Genomic DNA, 17,992 nt, shown 5'->3' with positions numbered 1-17,992 from the left:
CTATGATTGTGATGTACTGCAAGATCATTCCTGTATCAGAGTAGTTAGTCTGTTAGTTAAAGTTTTGATCTGAGTATGGGAATGCCTACCTCAGTGATGATATAATCTTATACATGTATTTTGTGTTGAAAATTGCAGGTTCTGACCAGGCTCTCCACGGGATAATCCTTGAAATGATAAAGCACTTCACCCTTCCTAGATATTACAAACCCTAATCTATTCCAGGCTTCGCACTTTAGGGGGCAATCTGTTACACTAAAAAATGTCACCATGACTATTTACAGTTAGTATGGCTCAATCAACAGTCATGCTACCCTCTTAGGCAAGTCTTATGCCTCTGCTCTCCATGTCAAACTCCAAAAAAGAGAGAAAGTCTTGTATAAATGTATTTATCTCTGGGGACGCAGGTTCTCTCAACCTTACCTGCGGGGACGCTCCCAATGTTCACAAAAGCTGTGTCCAAAGACGCTCTGTATGTAAAGGGACAGGTGCGTCCCCCTGTAAAGGTTAGAATGCGCAAGTTTCATCTTTAAAAAGTTACTTGTGGTCATTTCTAGAGCATTCTAGAAGGTTGTTCGACGTGTATTGGGCGCCTCCAGATGGTTCATGCACTCCTATCAAAGAGGAACTTATCCCATCAATAAGGGAGCTATCCCACCCAAAGAGGGGATTATCCCATTGATGGTGGACCTGATTAACCTCCTCTTGAGCACTATAAATACAGGCATTCGGCCAGAAGGAGGAGAGGTGGAAGCTATACATTTTCTAAGGGTAAATGCTGCAGGAATCAGGACTCCCATTTAGAAGCTTGTGAGGAGAGATTGCCATCTTTGCTTGTTCTATTTGGAAGTGGGTGTGCTTTGTCAAAGTAAAGGAGAACTCTTGACAGACCCTGGGAAGGACTTGCACAACACCAAGGCTCAGGTTGTATTTGTTCTTTTTGTTACCTATTAATGCAAATGAGTCCATTCTTCTCAATAACTTGTTGTTTATGAGTTATTTCATGTGCTCCTTGGTCTACATGTTGAATATGCTTTGTTTTATGTTATAATCAGGTGCTATTTAATTGTTTGACTGTTGGTGATTACAGGTTTTGGAGAAAAGGAGGAGCTCATCCAGATCAACAAAGCTTGGACTTCTACAACAGCGTTTGGACAAAGGTAAGAACAAAACACTTGATATCTCATATCATAATGCATGTTTAGAGAAGGATAGATCTTGTTTGTCTTGTTTGTCACTAGAGAGTCTTAGGCTCCTAGGGAGGTTGGTTGTGTCCGCACAATCGACTCTTTCCGCCTGACAACCTCCTCAACTCTTGTCTCCTCATGAGTCACATAGGATGCTAAACCCATCGGCTGCATATCTCCCAATCTTGAATTGGGATCCTAAAATTCATATTTGTCAAAGCGAGGTTGTGCATGTAAAATTCAACAATTTTTTCTTTGTCTTGCATGTTAGTTTGGCTGAAAAATTCAATGAATTGCCTATAGTCTTGAAAAGGTAAAGATCCATATTATTCCAATTTTTTTATTTGGAACTACAGCCATTGTTCTTTGAGAAAGATGGCATAAGAATTTGATTGTTGTCTGCATTGTAGTGCTTCCATGGAGAGACTTGCCATGGTGGCATGCTGTGTTTCTTTCTCTTTCAACCTTTCTCTCAACCTCATGTTTTATGCCTGTAGTTGCTCCTTCATCATAGTCTCTCTCATTCTGAAATCGTTTAACTCTTTACCCATTTCAATGACCTTTTCTTCCACGAGGCATGCATCCTCTACCTTCTTAGATTTAGCAATTTGTATCTACCTATGGGTTCTACCTCTCTCTATCTCCAGCTCATAAAGGAGCGGGGTTGCAAATTTTTAAGGTATAATCCTTCCTATATAAATGAATTTGTAGTAGGAGCTCAAGCTAGGTTGTGGTTAGGTTCTTGGAGCTCTTGTAGGTATTTTTCAACAGTGTTTGAGGTGGTGGATTCTAGTTGTGAATCTTTCTTGTGCGCTTGTGGCTTCCCTTGTCCTTCCTATAGTTTCTCTTTTTATTCTTCCTCAAAGGAAGATTGTGTCCTTGGCTTCTTGAAGGTGAAAAACCTAGTGGTAGGCCTACTTACAAGTGCTATGGGTGACTTGGTTTTGGTTTTAGGAGGAGCGACCTACTCAATTTTTCCTTTACTGGGTCCTATTTCTTCCTTTTTGCTTTGTGACTCATCAATTATAGGCATCCTTGCAGGAGTTTGTGGCTTACCTTGTCTAATTGTAGTTGTCTTCCTGGTCTTGAAATACATTGGGCTTGGTCTTGATTTATTTCTCTTGGGCTTGAAAAGAGTGCCCAATTTAGCTAATCTTGTAGCTACTTATTTAGTGTCTTCTACTCCTTGGGATGGAGAAGTTTCCTCAAGGCTTATTCTTTCTTCTCCTTTCTTCTTCTCCTCTTCTCCTTTCATATTTTCTTCTCCTTCCTCTATCTTTGCTGCCTCTTTTTCCTCTGTTTTTCTTTCTTCTTATTCTGTTCTTGCTCCCTCTTCCTCCTCTGTCTTTTCTCCTTCTTATTCCTCTATTTTCTTTATCTTCCTCCAATAATAGAGGTTGGAGTCTTTCGTAGTGTGTGGGCTTGTGTTTCTATGAAAGTCTCCCTATCCATGTTCACAAATTTGTTCCATATGACTAGGACTCTTAAGTGGTTTAGAGCATCCACTAATATCAACTTGATTAAGGCATGGTGAGCTAAATGTTGGTGTTTTCCTTCGCTTACCTTCTAACTCATCTCCATAATTCACTGCAGAAGGAAATGAGGGACATTAAGTAATTGAGAAAGGGGTAGTTCTGCCTTGAACCTCAACTCCTAAAGCAACATGTAGTGGTAGGAATAAACCACACTTAGTATCCCTTCACAAGATATATATGTAAGGATATGTTAAGCTACCTCATCTCAAGGGTAAGGCAAACTTTCTGTTCTCACTCCATTCTTGTCTTCTACAGGCTTCTCTTTTGAAAGGAAGAAGTTTTTCCCAGCTGTGACACTTACTTTCTTGTCTTATTTTCTCCATATAGTTCTTAGAGGCAAGGTGGTCACTCTACTGATGATTTCAAGACTGAGAGAGATGGCCAACCCTCTGACAAGAGTTGTGGCATTGTCTTCCTCTGGAGAGTGTAATTCCATGGAAAATCCATGGGAAAGATCATCATCATACCCCTTTAGTAGCTCAAAGAAACCCAACCATTGGTGTATTCTCCCGGTGCCTTAGGGTTCCCTTCTGTTAAATCTTCCCTCCATCTCTTCTATATTACTCCTTGATGCTTTATAGGCGTGGAATTAACAAATAAATCAAACAGTGGCACAATGCTTGGTAATAGTGAAGAAGAAGGGTGCTCAAATTGATATCAACAAAACTATTTTCTCTTCTCTTAATCACAACAAACTTCTAAAAGGAACCCCTATTGATCAATTGACTGTTATAGGCTCTTAATTTCAAGCATACTTCTCATGAAATTGGGTGAAGAAACAAAGAAGGAAGGTATCACTTACTTCTTATTAGAGAAATTATGGGTGTGCAAGAAGGTTTTGAGATAGTATCGTGCCATTGTGACTCCCATTTCTCCTCCCCACTCCTCCTGTAGCTCCTCTCGACCCTCCTTTAGCAATTGCAGGCCTGCTTGTAGCTTTCTCTTGTAGCACTTTGCATGCAAGGTTCAAAGCTCCTTAGTCGCACTCTAGGTTGCTCAATGCACTAGCTCGTCCTTCCTCTACCTACTTTTGGAATGAGTGATGGTGCAAATGATGTCTATCCAACACATAATATACTATTTTCGTTGAAATCTTGGATCGCTCTAGTGACTTGGCATTAACACGAGTTTCCTCTTTTGGACCATTGTCACCACTAATTGTAATCATTTCTCCCTTGTGATTATCACCCCACTCTTCGAGGACACCACTTCATTTTGAGTTGACATTTCCACATTGCATGGGTGACTTAACTCACACTTGAGTTTACTATTCAAGGGTGGCCAGGTTCACTCACCACCTCGAGCCTATTAAAACACATTTTCTCGCTTAAAACACAATTTTGTCATTTTTATACAGAGTGAAGAGGTTAGGGTTGCCATACATGAGCCTACCTGTGGATCAATCTGTTGCAAAGGTTTGCATGCTAGAGTTGGACCATATTCATTATGATAAAGGGAGTTGACCTCTTTGACTTATTCCCTGTGCGTGTCTTCATTCTTGATGCTACCTTGACTATTGCGTTTGTTATGTGTTTGCAGGGGCCTCTTTTGATAAACAAGATGATGTTGTTGGTGGAAATCCTCCCCGCGAATGAGGTGTCTCTTCATATTTGCAAACAAAGATTCATCATCCCTTCTGGTGGTGGAAAAACATAATATCAGTGATTGTTGTGTCGCTGCATAGGCTGCTACAGGAGGAGTTTCTTCCTATAGTAGTGTTTTTTTCTCCCCTTGAAGTCTTTAATTTGCATGAGGGAGATGGTGATAAGCTATGAGGATAGGGTTAGAGTCATGGAAGATTAATGTAGACAATGTAGAGATGGAAAATCGTAGTTTCTGTGTTTTTTTCTTAAGGTAGGACAAAGTGGAGAATTTGAGCAAATGTTTGGTGAAATGAGTGGATGGGTGATGATGGATGATGGAAAAATCATAGGAGGACCTTCTTGATCATTTCTTACAGTCAGTATGGTCTTTTGGATTTTTTTCCTCCTCGGATCTCCCTCCTGTAGCTCCATAGACTCGTCCTATAGCATTACAAGACCTTCTTGTAACAATACAGGTCCTTCCTATAGCATCATAGAGATGAGGTGAATTTGGATTTCTTGATGATGCGGGTGGACAGAGATAATAATATGAATGGAGAGGATGGATATGAGGTGTATGGATGGAGGAATGGATGATAGTTTGTAGGTCTTGCCCTGTAGCCATGAAATATGCCTAATGCACTTCAAGCTATTGCATCCATCAATCTTTACTATCTCATCGTGCAAGTTTTACATTCTCTTACAAGTTTGGGGCTCTGACTAAAACAATCTCTTAGTTAAACTAGGCACAATATACAGTGACACCATGTTAAAACAGTGGCAATCCTTATTTTTTGTTAAAAAAATTAACCCCACACATGTACAAACCCTCGACTTTATTCTCACTGAAAGCAATCTTGTCATAAAGATATTTATTATTATTATCGTGCTTAATCAACATGATTGAGAACTTTAAATCGCTAACAAATTCCAAAATCTCTGTTATAAAAATGTCCTCTAAGTGGTATGCTGTAGCATTGGCTTTCACAACTTGATTCCAACAAACACACATTCACGACTTGTAAAAAGTTGTAATGAAGCAAAATACAAAATGTCCTCTGAGTGGTATGGTGTAGCATTGGCTTTCACAACTTGATTCCAACAAACACACATTCACGACTTGTAAAAAGTTGTAATGAAGCAAAATACAAAATGTCCTCTGAGTGGTATGGTGTAGCGTTGGCTTTCACAACTTCATTCCAAAAAACACACATTCACGACTTGTAAAAAGTTGTAATGAAGCAAAATACAATTGGCGATGGAAGTTTCATTTGGGTCTTTCTTTTGTCTGATTTCTTTCTAGTTTGTTAACTTCGATGTACACATTTAGTTAAATGATCCTTCTCTCTCATAAACTGAATGCACCTATAGGGTTCAATTCAGAGTAGTCATTTTGCAAATTGATAGGATTTCTCTAGTTTGGGCATAACTAGAAATCAGATCATTTCATTGTTATAATTCCTCTGCAATGCAATCTGGAAAAGGATAAGAGCCACTTCCAATTTCTGATTGTATGCATCCTGAATGCTATTTGGATTATTGGGTTATATTTTTTTTAGTATTTCATTTTATGTACACAACATTTTGAATATGTTATAGTACTTTTCATATATTTCAATGTTTTCGTGCATCATTTTTTATGTTATATAATTTTTTTGGCGATGAGAATCTTGATATATAATAATGAATAAAATAAAAATGTTTTCGTGCATCATTTTTTATGTTATATAATTTTTTTAAACCCTGGCGATGAGAATCTTGATATATAATAATGAATAAAATAAAAAAATTAGTGTGAATTATGCATTTAAAATTTTTGGTTGATGCTTTGGATTCCCAATAATATATCTGCAATAATATATTATATTTTTCAATATAATTTTTTTAGCTGAATGATTTTTTTCCGGAAGAAATGAAAAAAATTGTTTGCCCTTGGGCTTGAAATAATAAGTCCTCATTAGGTGTGGTAAGTCCTCTACAATTTCTTAAAAATATAATAGTGTTTTTAATTTTATGGTACTCAAATTTCTTAAAAATATAATAAAGTGTTTTTAACCTTAAGGTAGTCCATTAGAGTTCTCGTGTCAATATTTATGATGGAAAATCATATTTCACATGTTTAAGTTGTTATTTGGTATTGTAAATATTCAATAATTTCTTAAAGATAAAATAACGTTTTTTGAAATTTTAAATTTCCTCATAATATAAAAATGTTTTTTCAATTTTCAAATATGGTTTTCGTAGTTAATTAGAGTTTTCATGTTAATATTTATTATGGAAAACTATGTCTTATATTCTTAAGTTTTTCAGTTTTTATTGGGTATTGTAAAAACGGAAGTCTTTTCAATTCAAATTTTGGAGTGGGTAGTCAACTAGAATTATCGTATTAATATATATGAGGTAAAATTATATTTAATACTTTAAATTTTATTAGGTAAAATTATATTTAATACTTTAAAGTTGTATTTCAGTATTTTAAATCCTCCACAATTTCCTAAATGAAGTTTTTTTAATTTTCAAATATGAGAATCTTTAGTTAATTAGAGCGATTGTGTTAATATTTATTATAGGTATTGTTTATTGAGGAGACAATTTTATTTTAATGGTTATTTTGATCATTTTTTTAAAATGACTGTGAAAATGTTCGAATCATTTTTTTATGATGAAAATCAAAACCTACAGTTACCTAAAAGCCTAAAACTTGATAGCTATAACTCATATTTAAAAAAAAATTGGTGCCATTTGGTCAAAAATGTACTAGAATTTCCTTTATTTTCTTGACAAAAAATCTCTGGTCTCTTTAGTCTAGGCGATTAAGGAAAATTGTAACTAGTACCTTTAAGTTTTATTGGCTATTGCAAATTCTCCAAAATTTCCTCGTGATATAATGATTTTTTTTTCAATTTTCATATCTTAGTGTCCATAGTCAATTTTCAAAACTAGTTAAGATTATTATTTTTTTTAATTTTTTAAATTAGTCATATTTTTTAAAAAATTTAAAATCAATCTTTTTTATTATACTTTACATCTTAATAACGTTTATATGACTATATTTTCCCCCTTAGTTCAAATCTTATATATATATATATATATATATATATATATATTTTTTTTTTTTTTTTTTTAAATTAGACTATTCTACTATAGTCTACATCTTAAAAAAAATTATATGATGGTTTTTCCTATTACCATAAAATATCATGATTTTCACCAGTGTAATGAAGCTCTTTTGAGTAATGTTAGATTTAAAGATATTGATTTTCATTGTATCTATGCATTTCTCTTTTGTGTTAATGATATCACCAACATAGTAAATACCACATACACCCTATTTTTTCTCTAGATACTAGTTAAACAACAAATATATGTATTAAGCGCTTAGTGTCTATTTGATAGAGAAAGTGATTGTGGTTGCAAAGTTGGGATTGATGACTCATGGTAATGGCGATACCTGGTAAGTGGTTAGGGTTTTCTCTTGGAGATTGATTGCCATCGGTTTCAGTGTTCGTTTGGTGTTTGCAGGTAGTCTCGATGGGAAACACTTGTTTCTGGAAAGATGACAGTGTCTTTCTCACCTTAAAATGGTCTTTAAATGGGTGATGTTCGCATCTTTGTTCATGACTTAGAATTTTGTATAAAGGGTGCTTTAGTTTTTCAGCTAGATGGGATTTTGGGTGTTGCTTGGAGTCCACCACAATGAGGTTTTCTAGTGGCTGATTTCTCTACAAGGCTAGTTTTGAGTGGTTTTTGGGTCTCAGCTAAGTCATCCCTTAGAATATCCATTTTTTTCCTCTCTACCAATTATTTGTGTTGCTTTAGGGAATGTCAGGTCTTTTGGTGAAACCTCATAGGTCCCCCCTTCCTATGGGGCCTTTTCCCATGTTTTGTATGTGTCATATTTAGGTCTATTTTAGCCAAATGTTGTTGGTATCTCTTCGTCTTTTTCCATGGATGAGGGGTTTTTTCCTCCCCTGGTTGTTGGTGCTTCCCTTTGCTCCTCAGGCCTAATTTATGAAGCATAACACATTTATAAGGGTTTTTTTTTACTTCATGTGGCATGCTAAAGTATCTTCAAGCGAATGGTGTTAGGTCCCTATACTGCTAACGTAGCCCCTTATTGTTATTAGTGCAACCCCCCTATTGTATTGTTGTGCCCATGTAGTCCCGTATTGTTATTATTATGCCCGATAGAAGCCCACTCTTGTTATTGATGTTCCCTTACAATATTATTGTTATGTAGGCTCTAATTATATTGTGACCCCTCAGTCTCCTATATATAGAAATGAGGTCTTGTCATTTGTATCATCTAAGAATTGTTCATTTGTGTAATGAAAAGGAGGTTTCCCTCTCAAAGAGGCTAATTTTGAAGTTTTTGATCTCTCTCTTCTTCTATTTTGTAAGCTAGTTGCATAAAATTTGGTATCAGAGCTTTGGATTCTAGGGTTTTGCTGCTTCAAACGCGTCATCATGGAAGTTTCACTATAACTTTTTTTTATGAAGTTTTAGAAGCTGAAATTAAAACCCATTTGAGCCAAATTTTTTTGAAAACACGTGTACAAATTTCAGATCTTGTATCACTATATTTTCAGGGATATGAACTGAGGAAGTTATGGTTTTTGCAGGCTCCAAAATTCCATTTGAAACGGGGCATCATGGGATTTTCGCTATAACATTTTTATACAAAGCTTAGGAAGCTAAAATTAAAACCCATTTGAGCCAAAATAGTTTTGCACCGCGTGTAGGAATTTCAAAACTTGGTTCGCTATATTTGTTGAGATATGATCCAAGGAAGTTAGGGTTTTTGCAGGCTCTCGAATTCCATCTCAAACATGCGACCTTGGGAAAATCGTCATAAATTTCTCTCTGAGCATCAGATTCAAATTTCGTAAGAAGTGACAGAAAGAGGACGAACTGTAGTTTGTTAGGTATTGTTTTTATGGCTGAAGTTTAAAACAGTAACACGCAGTACTTCATACCAGTTCGTTCTACTGAACCAGTCTATAATCAGGTCATCATAGGAAAGTGGGCATAACTCTTTCTTGAAGAATCCAATTTTGATCCAACTTGTGTGGCTCGAAAGAGGGCTTAGAGGGCTACCACAATACATAATTTGAGAACTTGGAAATATGAAATTATAGAGTTATAGTCATTTCAAGATAAAGCTCTTAAAAGCAAGAAAAAGAGATATGAGGAAATTTGATGACAAGGATCCAGTAACTTCGATACTACAGATGGAGCAATATTTTGATATACATGATGTGCAATTGTTACAAAAGCTATGTACTGCATCTTTGTATTTAGAACTGAATCAGCTTGTATGGTATAGAGGTATTTGTTCTCGTAAACCACTTGTCACCTAGTCAATTTTCAGAGAGGAAATGATAGCACGTTGTGAGGATACAAAGAGAAATACCTTCTTTAGCCAATTGATAAATCTCAAGAAAAAGGATTCAATGGCAGAGCACATTGGGGACTTCCAAAAATTGAATATAAGGGTAAATGATATTCCAGAGAAGTAGAGGATTGATGTCTTCATAAGGACTTTAAAGGATAACATTCAACATGAGGTTCATCTTTCAGAACCTGATTCATTGGAGACAACATTCAGGTTGGTAAGAAAAATTGAAAGCAAAATTATGGCATCGGGGAATCCTACCATTCACAACTAGAAAGATGGAAGTGTTGTTTTCCTAGCCTCCCAAAACCTACAATGTTGACACCACAAAAATTGGACCATATCTTGTAGTGCATTGGCAGGAATTACAACTCCTCAAACTCTCAACATAGATGGACAACGAAGATAGTGAACAAATTTTTGGAAGGATATCTTCATTCCTTTGTATATGATAACCAAATACAATGGGTCAAGTGGTTACCTCTGGTTGAATGGTGGTATAACGTTTAAATAAAAATGACCCCATTTATGGCACCTTATGGATATCATACACCATCCATCACATCATCTTTAAGAGAAAATTCTCAGGTTCAAGAAATGGAAGATCACATCAAGCATCAACAACAAGTTCTCCAACTCTTAAAGGATAACCTCACTTTGGCGCAAAATCAAATGAAACAACAGGCAGATCAACATCACAGCAAAAGAAGTTTTGATGTAGGCAACTGGGTATTTTTACAACTACAACCATACAAACAAATGTCCCTCAAGCAAGCTAAGAAGGATAATAAATTATCACCAAAGTACTACGGTCCTTACAAGGTGTTACAAAAGATTGGTACTATGACATACAAATTGGAGTTTCCTGCATATTCCTGAGTGCACCTAGTTTTCCATGTTTCATGCTTAAAGAAGGTTATAGGTGTCAAGCTCCTAGTTCAAACATATTGCTGGAACTTGACGAGGAAGGAAAAATCATATTGGAACCTAAAGCAGTCACGGAAATAAGAACTCGACAACTACAAAATCAATCAATTTCAGATTATCTCATCAAGTGGAAGAACTTAACCACTGAAGATTCCACATGGAAGTATGACAATTTTATACAGAAGGATCCAGAACTACTCAAGCTTTTAGGACAACACTTTTTGAAGGAGAGGGGCATGTTATGTCCTTATATTGCTAGTGTAGCCCCTTATTGTTATTAATGCAACCCCCCTATTGTATTGTTGTACCCATGTAATCCCTATATTGTTATTATTGTGCCCCATAGAAGCCCACTATTGTTATTGTTGTACCCTTACATTATTATTGTTATGTCATCTATGATTATATTGTGATCCCTTAGACTCCTATATATAGACATGAGGTCTTGTCATTTGTATCATCCAAGAATTTATAATTTGTTTAATGTAAAGGAGGTTTCCTCCTCGAAGAGGCTAATTTTGAAGTCGTTGATCTATCTCTTCTTCTATTTTGTGAGTTGGTTTCATAAAAAAGGGTGGTTATGGTTTTTCTCTATAGGTTCAAGAAGTTGAAGCTTAGGAGAGGGGATCATTCACAATCTTTGGCTAAATATTATTTCGACTTGAGACGGTCCCGAGATATTTTGGATAGCCAACGGTTGAATTCAAATGTTTTTTTGTTTTGATGGTGATGCAAAATATATCACTCATTCAATATGGCCTATTAACTCAACTCCTATTGCATTCAAGTTCTAAACCCTCTCTTTGATGCAAGTGGGGAACATCTCGATGTGGTTCCCATTTGGGTGTCACTTCCTCACCTTCCATTGAATATGTGGAATGAGAAAAGTTTCATGGACCTCAGGAACAACTTGGGGTTTATAGTCAGGCTGACTATTCTTTCAAGGAAACAAATGATATGTCATTGGTCCACATTCTGATATATTTGGATTTATGGAAGAGCCTATAAGCGACTATCAATACTGGTAGAGGTTTGGTATAGCTCAATATGTTGGGTTATGAGGGTATTCCATTCTAGTTCAAGAGCTCATTTTTGCAATCTCTTTTTGAAATGTGGAGCTTTAGTTGGGGGGGGGGGGGGTGAAGACAAAGTTCAAGGTTGTTGCAAATATGGGTATGCGTGGCAGTCCAAATTCTAAGGAAGTGGTCACAATGGATATTAAAACTTGTATGGATGGCTCACCTGATTTGGGCGTGCTGAATGTGATACCACAAGATTTTGTCTCTTTTGGTGGAAATGAATCTTCTACTTTGGATGTTGGTGGTATTTATTCACCTGCAGTCTTGGTCATCGAATTGTCAGTGTTTGATCCTGTGACTCATGATGGGGTTCCATCTCAAACTTATAGAATAATGTCACCTATAGCTTTCCAACCCCTAGGTTTCGTTACTAGGGAATTTCGAGTTTTTTTCCACCAAGAGCCTTGTTTCCTCACAAAATTCCTCTCTTTTAATTTTCAAGCGTTGAAAATCCCCTCAAGAATGCCTTCCCTAAGAAATTTGATTTAGGTCAAGTCTCTGAATACCATTTTTATCTATGAAACCCTAGGCTCTAGAGAGGTTGTCTCAAAATTATTGGATTATTTTCTTAGTGGTTGGAGTTTTGTCACCTTGGAAGCTCAAGATAGGTTTGGAGGCCTCACAACTGGGGGGGTGTCTCGTAAGATTCAATTGCTAAATTCTTGGAGAATCAAGTCTAGGCTTGATATAGAAATATTATCTTCAGAGCCTAGGGCTTCTTTCATTTTCATAAATATATATGGTCACTATGAGGAGGGTAGTTTTCTGAAATCATTTCTTTGATATCAGTTGGTGGAGGTTGTGAATCTAGTGTTTAGTGGGTCTTTAAATTTTTCTTTGGGGGAGGTTGAATCATGGGAGCCTTAGTCTAGGGATAATAACCTTATGGAATTCTTCCTTAATAAATTTATTGGGAAAATGTTGCTAGATGTTGAGCCTATTCGGCTCAAACCATCCTGGAGAGATCTTCTTTGTGGGGATGGTCATATTGCAAAATGTATACATCGATTTTTGGTGGTTGAAACTTTGGTGGATAATTTCTCCAATATTTGTCAATGGGTCATTTGAGGTGGGGAATTTAATCAGCACCATGTTCTTCTAGAGTTGAAAATCCCTAGTCCCAAACATGGATACCCTTTTAATTAAAATTCCTCCTCGATCATTGATGAAAAATTTTCCAAACTTTTCAAGGAGAGTTATCTTCCTTTTGATCCTCAATATAGCTTATATGCATCTCAACAATCTAAAAGTAATATTATCTATTTTAAGTAACGAGCGATGGAGGATGCCAATATAAATATATTTAGAGAGGAGTAAGAATTGGTGGATATCAAAAAACAAATTCAAGTTCTAGGGAGGCTCTAGTTAGATTCACTTCTCATATAAAAGCCATATTAGAAGCTCAGGAGGATGTGTGGCATTTGAAGAGATGAGTTAGATTTCTTTCAAGAAGGGATGAGAATATCAAGTTACTCCAATCCTATTCCAAGGGTCAAAAGATGTGTAATACCATTTTGTCTTTTTAGTATGCAATAGGAGGGGGAATCTCAGATTTTGATGGTATTTTTTCTCTTAGTGTTTTTGATTTCTAAAATTTGTTCAAGGATCCTAATAAGGATTATATTGTTGAAGTCATAAGGGTAGCCTAAATTTTCCCTAGATTTGTAGATGATGAAGATAATAGACCTCTAATGGAGGAAGTTTCTGAGGATGAACTAAAGGATGTAATATCAAACTTTTAGAAAGATAAAAGCCTCGAGCTAGATTCTAGAGGGGAGGGTAGAGTTCTACAAGCTTTCAACTCCACTTTCATAGATCTCATCCTCAAAGTGGATAATCTTAAATCTTTTTAAGATTTATGTCCTATTTCCTTATGCAGTTTCACTTACTAAGTCATATATATATTGTTTGTTAGGAGGTTAAAACCACTTTTGTTGACAACTATTTCAAAGGAACAATTTGGGTTTCTAGATGGGTGATAGATTCATGAAGTGATTTGGGTGGTGCAGGAAGGTCTTCAAAGCTTCAAACGTCTCAAATTAAAGGGTGTTGTTATTAAAATTTATTTATCAAAGTCTTACAAACCAAGTGAGTTGGATGTATCTAAGATTGTTGCTAACTCATTTAGGTTTTGAGATTGATTTCATAAATTGGATGATGGGTTTCTTGCGATCTGTCTCTTTTGTTGTTTTCATCAATGGAGCAACATCCCCTTCTTTCCATGCTTAAATAGGTCTTCTTCGAGGAATCCATTTATGTCCTTTACTGTTCTTACTTGTTGAATTTCTGAGTCAACTACTTGTAAATACTAACCATTGGGGTGATTTTTAGGGAGATTTTATTTCAAATGCATTACTGATCACTCATCTATGATTTGTTGATGACATCATGATTTTTTGCAATGGATCTTGTTGAGATGTAGCTAATTTATTTGAGATTAAGAATCTTTTCAATTTAGCTATAGGTATGTTGGTCATGTTGAAAATGTAACTAGTTTTGGTCGTCATAATTGTTGTTGTACTCATTTCAATATATGTCCTATGTATCAAACAAGAAAAGAAAAGAAAAAGTTATTATTATTAAAGCATGGGTTGCATGCACTTTATTGATGGTGGTTTAGGTAAAATCACGTTCTTCATGCTTATAGGGTTTGTTAGGTCCTAGGATTTATTGTCATGGATACAAAGAGTCAACATCATGTTTATAAAACCATTTCAGGCAAAATGTATTTATAAAAAGATTTATTTTTTAGTGTAGACAATCCTGAAATCTCCTAAAGTACAAATCAGCCCTCGAAACATCAAGTCAACCTAAAGGAGGGAGTTCAATGTCTTGAGAAGGCTATATAAACGAGTAGTTAAACCTCATTTAGAACTCATTCAACCAAGACAAATTCGCTCATCACATCTAATTTTTCTAAAAAAGGTACTAACTAGCCCAATGTACAAAACTAAGTTGAAGTTGTAGAATCGAGCTGAAGTTGCAGAACATGCTTAAGGCACAGAATTGAGATAAAGGTGTAGAACTGAGTAGAAGGTGCAGAACTGAGTAGAAGGTGTAGTTTTGGTTGAAGGTAGAAAATTGAGGTAATAGGCCGAAGGAATAGAACAAGCTGAAGGTGAAAAATTGAGGTAACAGACGAAAGGATCAAAATAGATGTGTGAGTTGCAGGGTTGAGGTTGGAAGATCAAAGTTGCATGTTGTAGCTAGTTGGTGCAGGTTCAAGGAAGGACTTGTTGTTAGGGATGACTTGGTACTTGGATAAGGACTTGGTCTAGGGTTGGTGTAGAAATTTTGAATAATAAACAGATATTCAACAGAGATTATCCTGATCATGCACTATTGTGGAATACATGCACAATACATAAGCTCCTCTACATTGATCAACAATTTAGCAGCATAAAAAACAATGAAACATCAATAACATGCACACATTAACACAGTATGTAACCCAGGGAAAGCTTACAGCTGAAAATCCCACACTATCTGTGTATTAATGATTGAGAACATGTAACATTACATAGTATAATACTCCTCACAAGTACTCAGTACTATCTCCACTTGTTACACACAAAACTAGCTCAGATCTGATGCCTCAAATCTACTCCACTGTTTGCCTGCCTCCACTGCACAACCCTGCAAGAGAATGAATGATGAATGGCTAATCCAAACTCCTATCTACCTTGTGAAAATCACTCACACTGGAAATCACGTGAGCACAGACTATATCACTAGGCATATGTTGTACAATCCTCATGGGCATATTCAATACATTGCTTGTGCAAGATCTCATGCACAACTATAGTCACAACTGATAGCAATCTCAACCTATAACACCTGTCTCCACTGAATTGTACATGCACTGAGTTAACTGATGTATTCTTCAGTTGCATTATGAGTTAATAATTAGTGAATTAATTTAATCAATTAATTCACATCACTCATCACTAGTCTATTTACAGTTACAGTAATTACAACTAGTTTAACCAAGTCAAACTGAACACAACTCCATCAACTCCACATCCAACTCCACAGAACTCACATGCATGAGTTCTAACTGAAGTCCTCCATGCAATAGCTCAACCAACACATAAGAAACCACGTGATTCCTTTTGTCAGCTGCATGTGCCACATCCGTAGCTTGAACTGAAGTGCTCCAAGAGAATAAGATAATGTTTAGAGTCCAAATATTACTAAGGGTTGATAATATTTGACTGTTTCTATTTTTAGCCCGGCAATCTAAAAATAGACTCTGATCACTCCAAAAATAGAAGTCCATCTATTTTTCCCAACATGACCAATCATCCATAAATAGCATCCTGCAACTCATAGACCATGATCCATATGTCTAAAAACAGACTTTGCGCCAAAAATAGCCTGTGGGCCCACTTAGTGAAGGCGACTCCTTTCCACTAAGCTCCATCATATTGTTGCATTCTCAACACTCCCTCTCAACAAGATATGGATTATCAGCAACCCCTATCCTGCAACTCTGGAATGTTCTGCATGCAACATGATTCTCCACTCCACTTGCTCCAACAACACTTGGAACAAAAAACACTCCCAACTGACCACTCTGTTGGGCTAGGAACATACGTTGATGTTGAAGCTATACCTACTTCTGACAAGTGCTCCCTCTCTAACATCTGCGCTACTGCAACATCTCCATGCATCTCGCACCATTGCACACCTCTCTGTGCCACCTAGCACTATGCAAAAAACTTGTGCCTCTCGCATTGCTGTAGCCTGCTAGCTATGCGCTGTCCTAGGATTCCCTACACTGTCTCTCTCTCTGCTGCTCCATCCGCATCTGTCTCTACCCAATCAGTTAGTTCTTGCTACTCCACATCGGGGCTCCTGTAGCAAGGTCTCATCTAAGAGGTTGGGTACCTCAAGGATCCTGCCCCTCTTCCTTGGGACGATCAATCCACATCACCCCACCTCCTACCTGGAGGTATGGCTGCATGTGATCCCTCTGCCCACCTGGCTTGAAGTTTCCCCCTACTAGAGGTCTCTGCATGAGTAGATGTCTCTACTCGATCTCCTCTCAGCTTCCCTTGTTATGGTTGCTCCATAACTTCCTGAAGCTGCTGCACCAGTCGTGGCTCCTCCACAATCATCTGAGACTTCTTCTGGCTCTGCATGTTGAGAGGTAATATACACTCCCTCTCAACCACCAAGTCTCCATCAGCTTCCTTGCTGCTCAAGGCTTTGCATGCATCTACATGCAACTGATAAAGGTTCCTGACTCGAACCCCTATCTTCCGGGTTTCTCCAGTTGTCTTGCTGCACAGGAAAGCCTTTCCCTCACTGAAGACAACATCATATCCCTTGTCTTCTAACATCGCCACAGAGATAAGATTCTTCTTCAATCCTGGAACATGCATCACTTCCTTCAATCTGAAGGGTTTACTAGACTCCCTCTCAAAGGAAATGGTACCGATACTGGTCACACTGTATCTACCATCTTCGCTCATCTCGATGTGCACTCCAAGATCTTTCTCATCTAGATCAGAAAACAAATCTCGATCTCCTGTCATGTGAGAAGACGCACCACTGTCCAAGAACAATACTGATCCCATAAAACTTGATACCAAGCATGCGATTAGTGAAAAATCCAGCTCAAACTATGAGGCTAAGGCCTCTCCCACTGCAGATCCAACAACTTGCTTATTTTTCTTCTTCTGTGGACAATATGTGGCATCTCCATTCTCAGCTTTGATGTTTCTGAGTTTATCCTTGAGCGCCACTCCACCAGCTTAAAACTCAACCGCTTCTGATCTAAAATTCATGAGAACAAAGTATTTCTTGTACAGAGACCGACTGTATGGACATTCACCGGATATCTCACCCTCTAAAAGAAGGATGAATCCAAAAGCTACCTGGCCCGATTACAAACTCTGCCTGAAGAAATAAAATGTAAACACTTTCTAAATAATAGATCTGATGATCAATCCCACTTTGATATCCTGTAGAACTTTTTCTACAAATCAACCAGCTTTGATACCATCTAGAAATTTTGAATAATAAACACATATTCAACAGAGATTATCCTGATCATGCACTATTTCGGAATACATGCACAATACATAAACTCCTCTATGTTAATCAAAAATTTAGTAGCATAAAAAACAATGAAACATCAATAGCATGCACACATTAACACAGTATGTAACCCGGGGAAAGTGTACAGCTGAAAACCCCACACTATCTGTATATTAATGATTGAGAACATGTAATATTACATAGTACAATACTCCTCACAAGTACTCAGTACTATCTCCAC

The sequence above is a fragment of the Pinus tabuliformis genome, chromosome 5_1 (genome assembly GCF_031772625.1).
Source record: "Pinus tabuliformis cultivar Carrire ecotype Pingquan chromosome 5_1, CPIR1, whole genome shotgun sequence".
In the NCBI taxonomy this organism is placed as follows: Eukaryota; Viridiplantae; Streptophyta; class Pinopsida; order Pinales; family Pinaceae; genus Pinus; species Pinus tabuliformis.
Note: the sequence above shows the minus strand (reverse complement) of the source record.